Here is a 10,632-nt window from a genome sequence, read left to right as displayed (position 1 = left end):
ATCCAGTCAGCATTTGACTGGGTCTACTTTGACTAGTCAAAGGGTCAGGTGGGACCCTTCTGTCAGTGTCACAAGTATTTAAAGATTGCTTTTAAAGGGTTTATTTAGAGGTGGGGGGCACTGTCATAGTCGTATCAAATAACAGGGTTAGTTAGTTTGGTTAACAGGGGCATTCACCTAATCTAATTAGGTGGGACCCATTTGTCAGTTGCTAACAGGCTTAATTAGCATTAATTTAATACTACTCCTACTAAACTAAACCTACTACTACTAGTAAACAAGGGCCGGCCGTTCGTGCGAGAGACACAGCCAGCGCTGTGCTCACACATGCACACAAGCACGGCGGCCAGAGCCGGTCGACGCTAGGAGGCACGGAGCTGGGAGCAACGACCCGCGGCTAGCGCAGGGAGCGGCGGTCGATGATGAGCGGCGCGCGGACATCGACGCCAGCGGCGCAGCAGGCGGGAGCAGCAGCAGTGAAGCATGAGCAGCACAACCAACAGTAGATCAGCAGCAGCAGGCGGGCGCAGCAGGGGAGTGCGGCAGCGAACGGCCGCGAACGCGCGCGATGCACAGGGCCCGGGCGAACAAGGCAGCAGGCGAGTGTGGGGCATGGCCAGGGCACGGCGAACGAGCATGGTTGCGGGCATGGAGCTTCGGGCACGACGGGACGAGCGGTCTACGGCGTCAGGTCGAAGAGGGAAAAATAGGGGAGATGGAGGAGAAGCTCACAGCGAGCTCGATGGTGAGGTCAGGGAGGTCGAGGTGGACCGGAGTGGCGGGAATCGACGGCGGACGACGACGATGTACAAGATGAAGATGGTGGCGATGGCCAGTGTACGGGCCTTCCCCACTCGATCGGTCCTCGGGATGGACGAAGTGGACCGTGGCGGTCCTCTGGGCGTCTTCTCGCGGCGCGGGGAGCGCGATGGTCGCGGCCATGGCGACGGCAGCGGCGGTTTTCACGCGGGGAGAAGAGAGAGAGAGCGAGGGAAAGGGGGAGTGGACGAGGAGGAGCGCCAGGGCAAGTGGGAGGGGACGAGGGGAGCCCGAGGCGTTGGGGGATCTTATCCCCTCGCCCACGACACCGGCAAGGCGGTCGGGGGCAACCATGCCCCTGTAGCAACCGCACCACGGGAACAAGAAGAGAAGGAGACCAGTGGGGGTAGGTGGGCTGGCTCGGGTGGAGGTGGGCTGAGGCCCGGAGGAGTCAGGGGAGTTTTTCTTTTATTTTGCATTTTTATAAATTGCAAAACTAAAAGAGTTTTGATAGAAAAGAGACTTGTCAACTAAAGCGAGCACATTAATTCTAAGAGTTGCAAAAAGTTTAAGGCCGGAAGTAGTTGTCCAACTATTGTTAGAAATTTAAAAATGCCAATTTTAAATGCTGCTGGATCACTAAATAATTTTCAAGGGCACTTTCGGAACCCAAAAGAGGTTGGTTGGTTCCAACATGACAATTATCCAGGGATTATTTGCCACACTTTGAACATTTTAGTTTTCATGTTTGGCAAATTGGAATTTTTGACTTTAAATTTTGAGTTTGAATTTGAATCATGATTTGGATCAAGTGAGGATTAACAACAGTAATGCGATGACATGGCACCATTAGCAGAGGTTCACTGTAGCTTAATTATCCGGACGTCACAATTAAGGTTAGCATGACAAAGTTTAGCCTGAAGATATTCAACTCCCCCTCATGGAAGTCTTTGAACATTTCTAGAAGATCTTTTTTGACCAGGGGCCAGAAATGTTGATAAAAAAGAAGGGGATTCCATCTGGACCAGGGGCCCCATCTGGGAAGGAGCTAAACACAACTTGTTTCACTTCCTCTTCAGTAAAAGGGGCCTCTAAGGAATCATTTTCCAACTGGGTAACTTTCTCCTCAGGAGAGAAGAAGTCATGGCTGAGGGTGAAGCCACTACTCGTTTCTTTCTTAAAGAGATCTTTGTAAAAATCTCCAGCAACTTTAAGCATGTCTCTAGTTTCAGTGATAGGGCCATTGGGGCTTTCAATGGAGTGGATGTATGTGTTTTCCTTCTCCTCTGATTGGCCATTGCATGAAAGTATTCAATATTTCTATCACCTTCCCTAATATCTCTATCCCTAGATCTTTGCTTTGCTTTGATCTCTTTCTGAAGCCAAATTTTTTAAGTTCATTATGAATGAACTTCCATCTAATAGCATCTGCTTCAGAAAGGTCAGCAGTTTCAGCTTTAATATTTAATGCATCAAATTCCTCAATTAGTAGTTTCTTATATCTCTTAAGGTTGGCCTCTTAATTAGAGTTCCACCCCTTAGTAACTTTTCTCAACTTTCTAGTTTTGGTTTGCCAGTTATCAATAGAATTTTTGGCCTGAGTAGGCTCATACCAAATTTTGGTGACTAGATCACAGAAATCTTCTCTTAATAACCACCATTTTTCCATCTTAAAGCTAGAAGATTTTGGTGGGTGGAGAACATATGAGTCCCATAACAGGGGGTGTGGTCACTCCCACACCTGGGAACGGATCTACAAGTAGCTAGGGGGTATTTTTTTTATCTAAGTCAGTATCACAAAAAATCCTATCTATGGTGGACATAATGACATCCACCTGGTTGTTGGCCCAAGTAAATTTCCTGCTAGAAAGTTTGATTTCTGGCAGGCTCCAAATTTAATACAAGCATTGAAATTATCACACCATTTCTGGTTAACTACCCCATTACTTTTAGCTCTAGCACCCCTGACAAGATTGAAATCTCCTCCAATGAGGGTGGGGATAGTATTATCAATAAAAAGGGTATGCATTTCTGATAAGAAAGACTCTTTTCCCTCTTCATGGGGGGGCCATTGAACATATAAACCCTCCTACGCAACCCGCCGTTCGATCGCCCTCCCCGTCTCGAAGTAATCCTGCCCGCTCGGTTTGTCTCGCTGGCTGCTTTTCATCGCGCTGGTAAAAATCCAAACGCTCGTTATTTTGCACGCTCGTTATTCTGGCCTAGAGCAGCTGACGCATGGGCCAGCCTTGCGAGCAGACCAGCCTGGCAGTGACACGGTGGGTGCGGGCTTCTGTCCGGGTGAAAGAGGCGCTGAATCGATCGTAGGCTGGGGGCCAATCGATCGTGGGTCCAGGTGGGTGGGTGGATTGGTGCTGGTCTACCCTCACCCTCCTTCCATGCACTCAGCCAGGTCTCTTTCGCTTCAGAAGTGTTGGGCCCACTTGTTAGTCTCTTTGGGTAGGTGTGGAGCCAGGTGAAAGCTTGCGGGGTGGCTCGGTGCGCGATTGGTGGTGTGGATGCCGGATGGGACTCGAGCAGTAAAACCTAGCTACCAATCCGCTCACTTCCTCGAGCCCCACGCAACTCCACTTTCTCTTCGTTCCTCTCCTCCTTCTCGATTCCCAGCGCGTGGCCGCCGCCGCTCATCCTTCTCCTCTTCTCTCCCGTGCCACCAGGTCGCTGTTGCGTGAATCCGGGCGGATCCGGTCCCTAGGCGGCATGAGGCTGCGGATCCGACGAGGTCACGGCGGCGGCCGGCGGCTTTCTTGTTGTGCTCTCTGAGAGCCGCGGGAGGAGAAGGAACAGAGGAGGGAGGGATGCGGCAGGGCGGCGGTTGCTTCGCTGTTGTTTTTGGCCGTGGGGAGGCGTGCTGAACCTGCAGGCTCGACCCAGCAGGAGCGGCAGGTGCAGAGGCGCGTGCGAGGAGCGCCATCGGCCCATCGTTCTTTCTTCGTCAGGAAGGGCGCAGCCTGCTACTCAAGCCTCTCTCCTTCTCTCCTTCCAGAGGTACGTCGACCTTCTCCTTTCCCGTTTATCTTGCCCCATTGTGCTCTTGCCATAGCTGCTCCTAACCCAGCTTTTGTTGCTCCTCAACTCTCAACAGGAGAGGCACGGGCGCCCCCACACTGGAGAGATGGACGAAGACATGAAGCTTTCGCGGAGACGACGAGGTGGCCGCTGCTGCACCCCCATGCCGTGGACACGAAGATTCCCGTCCTCTCTGCCATCGATAACGACACTTCTCATCGATAACGGCACTTCTCGGCAGGCGCAGACCACATGGCCGTCTTCCTCTCTGGCCCATCAGATTCAGACCCTATCCCTCTTCCTCTGCATCTCTGTTAAAATATGGTAAACATTTGTTCAGAGTATAACTCTATTGACTTATTTGGTTCGTTCGGTATTGACCTGTGCAAAATAGGGTGAATGAAATCAGAGTATTGACTTGTATTGCATTTGTAGCTCAGGTCAACTAGGAGATGATGCAAGCCAAGGCGCTCACAGTGATTTAAGATGGTATGTTCTGAACTTCCTTTGGTTTATGAGACGAAAAGAATGTTATATCTGCATGCTACTACAGTTTAGGCATTGATGTTATTGAGCATCTTTTGGTCCTGATGCCATATTTATTGCAGTTACAAAATTATTAACATTGTTTTTCATTTTTCATTTGTTGGTATAATTTTTTGAGACCAAAATGAGAAACCATCATTTTATTTTCATTTCACGTTTGGGTGATCAATAGAAGACAAATGAATACACTGATGGAAGGCCATGTCAAAGAACATTTCTATTTTGTATTTTCTTTTTATTCAGGATCTACTATAATTTCTCAGCAAGTGTTTATTCCTGAAATTGATCGTATGTGATATCTGAAATGAAACAACACAAGGCCTTGTCTCGCTTTGTATTTTGAGGTAATGTCGACGAACCTCATGTGAAAAAGAAGATAGTAAAAGGCATTTCTCAGTTTTATGCGTGTGCCACAGCGCTGAAGTCTTTGTACAGGCACTTTGTGGTGAAATGTCAAATAGAGGTCCATTTGCTAGAAAATGTGTCGTGTCAGATGCTGCAACTGGCATACACAAAATCACTTTGCTATATATTTACATAATACTACCTTTTTCTGGATATACTATAACTATTTGTTCTCTTTTGTAGTTTGCTCTATGTTTGGTCATATTGTTCCTAGCGGTCTTGGAAGTATCTTCAAGTTTTAATAGATGCAATCCACGGTCCTGAGATCGGCAAAGTTTGTGGTAATGTTTCTTTGAGCTATTATACTTGAGAAGAATGTTTGGTGTATTCATGGATCATGACAAAACTGGTGTGCTCAATCAGGCATCCTTCTTCCTTATGTATTGCGTCTAATTGCCTTTGGTCATAAATAGCAAGACACTGATGGAGGAGCCGTCCAGCTCATGCTGTGACTGTTCCAGCTTTCTGTGCTAAGAAATCACTGACTGCCAGGAAAGGGAAGTGGACTGTGTGCCAGAGGTATGATCTAGCAATTTTTCATGGCATTTCCTCTTTGCAGTGTGCTACTTGTTTTCTGATGTTGTGCATGTTCCAGTTTAGAGCTCATGCATCCACTCTTTATTTCTGAATTAAGTTAGTGATGCACACTCTACAAATGAGATCCTCTTCTGTTATGAAGAATTGTTATGGATCTCCGCTTCTTCAAGAGGCTAATTGTTTTGATATATACCATATGTAATTACATTTTTGGTTGTCAAAGTGCAATGTGTAAAGTACAGAAGGACCATCTACAAACATTAAAAAACTGCAATGGTTTGATCTTGAGAAGAGCATGCCAGCACTTGCTTGTTTCACATCCTGTCCTGGTTGCTTGACGGCTGCCTCGTTGGCCAGCAAGGTTAGATGTGGTATAATTGTTGTGCTTGATTACTTCTTGCTGCATGTTCCATTAGCTTGTAAAAAAAAGTTTCCTTGTTTACTTGGGCTGGTGATTTTGCTTCTGTTTGCTGCTTGGGAAAACATGTGTGTCCCCTGTTTTTCATGCATTGCAACATGTGCGTGCAATAAGTACCAGCTGCAGCTCATTATGAATATAGTTCCTGCAGCCGTGCTTCATAAGCGGATTAGGTGGCGGTTACTGTCTACTTACAGAGGACGGTTTGGTGCGTAGAGGTTTAGGAAGGACTACTGGAACTAATTATTTCTTATCGCTTACCCCTTGTTCTAGATGGAAGTTGTTATTTGAATGTTCTGTGTGTGGTTAAACTGAGCTGACTCTGAATGTGCTTCATGCAATTAAACTGATCAGAGCGGTTTATCTTTGCCCGTCAACTACATATCAATTGACAGACGATCGACGAGGCTCTCTGTCGCAGCTGTGTGCCTGATCAACAAGCCAAATATTTCGGTGAGCTCCTCATCTACTTTGTCACCTCTTGTATGATTTCAGCATTCTCATTCTTTTCTTGCCCTGTTGGGCTTCCACATATGCTAACTAAGTATGAGAATACGAAATGTAGCGATCCTTCCGTACATTTTCATTTTATTTTTGAAAGGTCTTTTCGAGGGTAAGTGTTTGAACGTTTTATCTCTGTTCTATTTTGTATCCTTTTTTTCTCTGTTTTTTACCCTGAGTTAATTGTGCATTAATCTTAAGTTTATTTCTCAATTTTTCCATGAGCTACCCTGAAAAAAAAATCCCCTGGATGCCAACGGTGGCTTTTCTTCATTTGAATTTGAATCCATTGATAGATGCTCCAGTTGAAATAAGAAAGAATAACTTGATAGATTAGAAGTTGCTGCTGGCATGATGGACGCTTTGCTGTTTTGCGGGTGTGGGCTGAGGTTGGGATATCCTTACCGATCTGGTTGTCATTCTTATTCTTACTGCTCAGTTTATAAGCATCATGGTTCCCGTGTGTATATGTTGCAGATGGGATTTGTGTCTGGTGTGTTTGGGATGTGTAACAGATTGACTAGATTTTTTCGAGTTCCTGATTAGGGTTAGCCAATCTACTGCATAGGAATTTATTGGGCTCTTCTATTCACTTGGTCGCTTCTCCTACAGAGTCTGCTTGCTAACGTGTCTGAAGAGAAGATATCAGTGATGGTGGACCTGGTGATGAGGGCATCAAGACAAAGAGATTAATTCACAACTTTGTTCTTGATAGGTTGTCGCATTCCTCGCAGATTTACCACTCCTTCCCTCTCCTGGAATCACTAAATGAGGTACTCTGCAGATTCTGCCAGTCCAACCCATATTTAATTTAAATACCATATGAAGGTTGATTTGTTTGTTGAGAATACAAACATGCTGAAAGTTTTGCTATTGTTTCAGATCTTGGAAGCTAATAGAGTTGAAGAATCACATGGTAATGTACACACGATGCATTTCATTTTCCCAAACACCTTCAGTGAACCTTGGCATCTCCCCCCCACCCCAGCAGAACATATTACAAAGATTGTGTATGTATGATTGTCTTCAAACCTAGCCACTCTGATTTGGCCTTTCTGATCATTTTGTTTAATAGTCTCCAGTGCTTTGGTCGTTCGCTGTTATGATTCAAATATACCTTGGCTGTTGGACGTCCTATTGAAATGACACAATCATGCTTATTTGTGTTGTGTCTGGATTTTCATGTATGAGGACGCATTTAATCGATGATATGAACACTCTTGCAGCTTATCAGTGCTGGGAAGGATCAATTTATAGTATCTTCTGTATACTTGCATACCATCCGTCCGTCAACTGATGCGACGCTAAGATGACGAGGTAATATCTCTTGTCCCCTCCTTCCCTCTCATCAACTGATGCCTCTTTCTTAGAATTAAATTTCTTTTGTAGCTTCAGTTCTGTTGTACCTTCAGTTCTGTTCATACATGAGTGTTTCTTCCTTCATTTACATGAAAATATTGTTGTATATGCAAGTTAAACCTGTGATTTTTCTATTGTTTTGGTTCATCCAGTTTGTTCCTAGCCTATACATGCCTCGTGTTGTATCTTGGTTGGTAGTGTATCATGATAATCAAGTTTCACTCACACACTGATTGGCAAAACAAAAAATTGGTCGGCATAACTGGATGTGGACACTTAGAATCAGATAGTGTGTAGGCTTTGGTTAGGAATATGCATCAAAATCATATATTATCCTGTCCGTATAAATAACCCAAACCCAGGTTTGTTGTATCATAAACACTTTCTGAATTTAAACAACTACGGGCTTATAGAAGCATGTTGACAAGGTAATGGCAGTCTATCCAATTATCCATGGTGATGTGCTAAATCTATAGGTTAGACCGATATAAATACACACAAATGTTTAACACGTTTATTTAGGACCTTTAACAAATCTGGAGTTGTTGCTTTCTTCATGCTGATGAGGGGTGCAGAACTATCTTAAGGATGTGTCGTTGTCTCTGCAAAGGGAGTTTTTGCTTGGTGCCTCACTTTCTATTCGGAGATGCAACGTCGTGTTTGCTCGGGCAGGTTTTTACCTTTTGTATGGTCATTGTTGCTTCATGCTTTTCTCAGAGAGGGTTTTATCTGTAGTGCCGTCTCTCCTCTTTGTAGTGCTGCTATGCTGACTGCCACTCGGTGGCTTTTTTTCCTATTTCTTTTTTGCTTTCTTTTGGCATGGTCGTGTTGTTGCCCCGACCATCTTATTTGCTTCGCTACTTTGGCCTGGTTGTATGGATGTTTGCTTTATTTATAAAGTTGGGTGAAAGTCTATTTCGAGAAGGTTTTATCTGTAGCCTGCAACCTTTGAGTGTTTCTTAACTACACTGATTTGTATGGCGATAACCAAGTAACGATGTAACATTACTGTCAGGCAGTAGGAAATTAGCTTCCTTTGTCGAGAAACTTGAGATCTGATTAAGTCCTGTCAGATTGTCCTGTTCATCTTCCTTATGTTTTGCAGATAATTCAGGAGCAGCCAACATTCTTTGTTTTGCTGACAGTATGTGTGGGTGTGAAAATGTGTATGGTTTTATGTTTTGATATACGCACAACCAGTAAGATGTGTTCTTTGTTTTCAAGCTCAGTTGTGTGTTTCCTATGCCTCTCTTAACGCTCATTGTTACCATGTGATTGGTTCAGACTACATAATGCTATGTATGAACGTACCTAAATCTATTTCCTTATGCTTCCAAGATTTTATGACCGGTCTCTAAAATATTCTTACTTGCATGGTTTGAATGCTTGGTTCACTCTTACCCTTCGTGCCATCGGTGCAACGGGTCATCTAGCATGAACAAAGGGCAAGCATATGCTTTCGCCTTCAAATGCACTTTCAAGGGACTCCGCCTGATCGTTTACTCAATATAAGCAAGTTGCAAGAGCCCCTTGTTATATATATAACTTAGCATTAGTATAGATGCCTATCAAGACTTCTATGTTCATCATCCTTTTAGATCTTATGTAATCTCCTAAGACCATCTTGTGCATTTAACTGTCGGTTATTTGTTGCTTAGACTGTTGTGTGGTATGCTTTTGAAACAACCACCATCTATCTATCATCAATCCGTACTTATTTTCATATGTTTCATTTTGTGTTTATATATTTTAGTGCACTCTTTCAATATTTGGCTTGCACTTGGCCTTTGCGCCATGGGCGCAACGAGTCATCTAGTAGACAGTAACAACTCTAGAGATCTTATCATTAGTCAAAGTTTGACCACACAGCTGACTGAAAAGTCCAGTCGAGACCAGGAAATATCAAAAACATCTAAATCTACACGGATTTAAGACTAATGATAAGATCAAAACATGGCCGGTATACACGGATACCCTTTTCAGTCAATAAAAAGGGTATACACGGATTTAAACGAAGCATCATCAAACATGGCCGGTGATAACTTTTAGGAACCCTATATATAAACACCCCTAGGGTAATACGTATGAAATTCCATCTAACTGAACAACAGAACATAGGGGAACTAGAAATCACTTCTTAATCCATCGTGAAACGACGGGATCTTAACAAAAAGACCTAGCCACACAGGGAGAATTCCACTAACCGTATGTGGGCGCTGCAACCCCATCCAGCCGCCCTATGGGGCACCCATCGGCGCCGCAGAGCACAGCCAGCAGATGCGTCGGCAAGCCGCTTCGTCCCGCCGTCCCTGGGAAGCTCAAGTGCTGGACCTGCCGACGATCATCAGGCGGCCGCCGCCGTCCAGGGTCGGGAGAGCTTCTATTTTCACGAGTGGAACATGGGAGGGCAGATGAGTGACAAATCAAAGATCCAAGGGGGCGAACGCAAAAACACCACCCACCCGCATCAGTTGCCCACGAATGAGAGAGTTGGCTGACGTGGCCCCCGTGGTGTACGCAAGCGGCACATGCGTACCCCGTACGTAGCCCAGGAGTGCTCGCACCAGGGCCGTGGCCCTGTTTGAATACTGTAACTTAATTAGAGGTTAGAGTTAGATTTTAACCCTGAATAACTCTAACGAAAGAGGTGTTTGGATGGCAGGGTTAGATTGACAATAAATGCTCTTTTCACTACTTTAGACCCTATTTCCTGCCGAATTTGGTGTGGCCGGCTCTTGTGTGGCATCCTCCCGCTCACAATTGACATAAATGAACCATCTTTACAAATCGGTGCCCTCGGTGCCTGGCGGACGGGTACGTGCTGGCAGCCGCCGCCGCCACTGAACGTCGTGTTGGTGTGCTAGTTACGGCGGCCGGGTGCCGCAGCGGCCGAGTTGGCGCACCGCCGAACACCGCCACCTGCCCCCGACGACGACCCGCCGAGTAACACGCAAGTAACACGCCACCTCATCGTCGTCGCTTGGGAGGAGGGCTCCATAGAGCCCAAGCCCCGGGAACCTGTGACGCCCGGATAATTAAGCTACAGTAACCATCTACTAAGGATGCCACGTCACCAC

General features: G+C 45.4%; 1 long non-coding RNA gene across 8 annotated transcripts; it reads left to right on the top strand.

Moving 5' to 3' along the window:
• The first annotated feature begins 3,416 nt into the window (after positions 1–3,416).
• Positions 3,417–9,315, top strand: LOC119276083. Of its 8 annotated transcripts, none has more exons than XR_005136318.1 (10): positions 3,417–3,768; positions 3,866–4,113; positions 4,225–4,278; positions 4,924–5,021; positions 5,104–5,259; positions 6,050–6,148; positions 6,809–6,969; positions 7,079–7,112; positions 7,423–7,513; positions 8,661–9,315. It is a non-coding gene; the product is annotated as an uncharacterized LOC119276083 (long non-coding RNA). The 8 variants fall into 8 exon arrangements; XR_005136313.1 differs by having other exon boundaries at positions 7,079–7,206; positions 8,661–9,314; XR_005136315.1 differs by having other exon boundaries at positions 7,079–7,206; positions 8,989–9,313.
• The last annotated feature ends 1,317 nt before the right edge of the window (positions 9,316–10,632 follow it).

Source organism: Triticum dicoccoides, chromosome 3B (genome assembly GCF_002162155.2).
Source record: "Triticum dicoccoides isolate Atlit2015 ecotype Zavitan chromosome 3B, WEW_v2.0, whole genome shotgun sequence".
Classification (NCBI taxonomy): domain Eukaryota; kingdom Viridiplantae; phylum Streptophyta; class Magnoliopsida; order Poales; family Poaceae; genus Triticum; species Triticum dicoccoides.
Note: the sequence above shows the minus strand (reverse complement) of the source record. Positions and strands in the feature narration are given on the sequence as shown.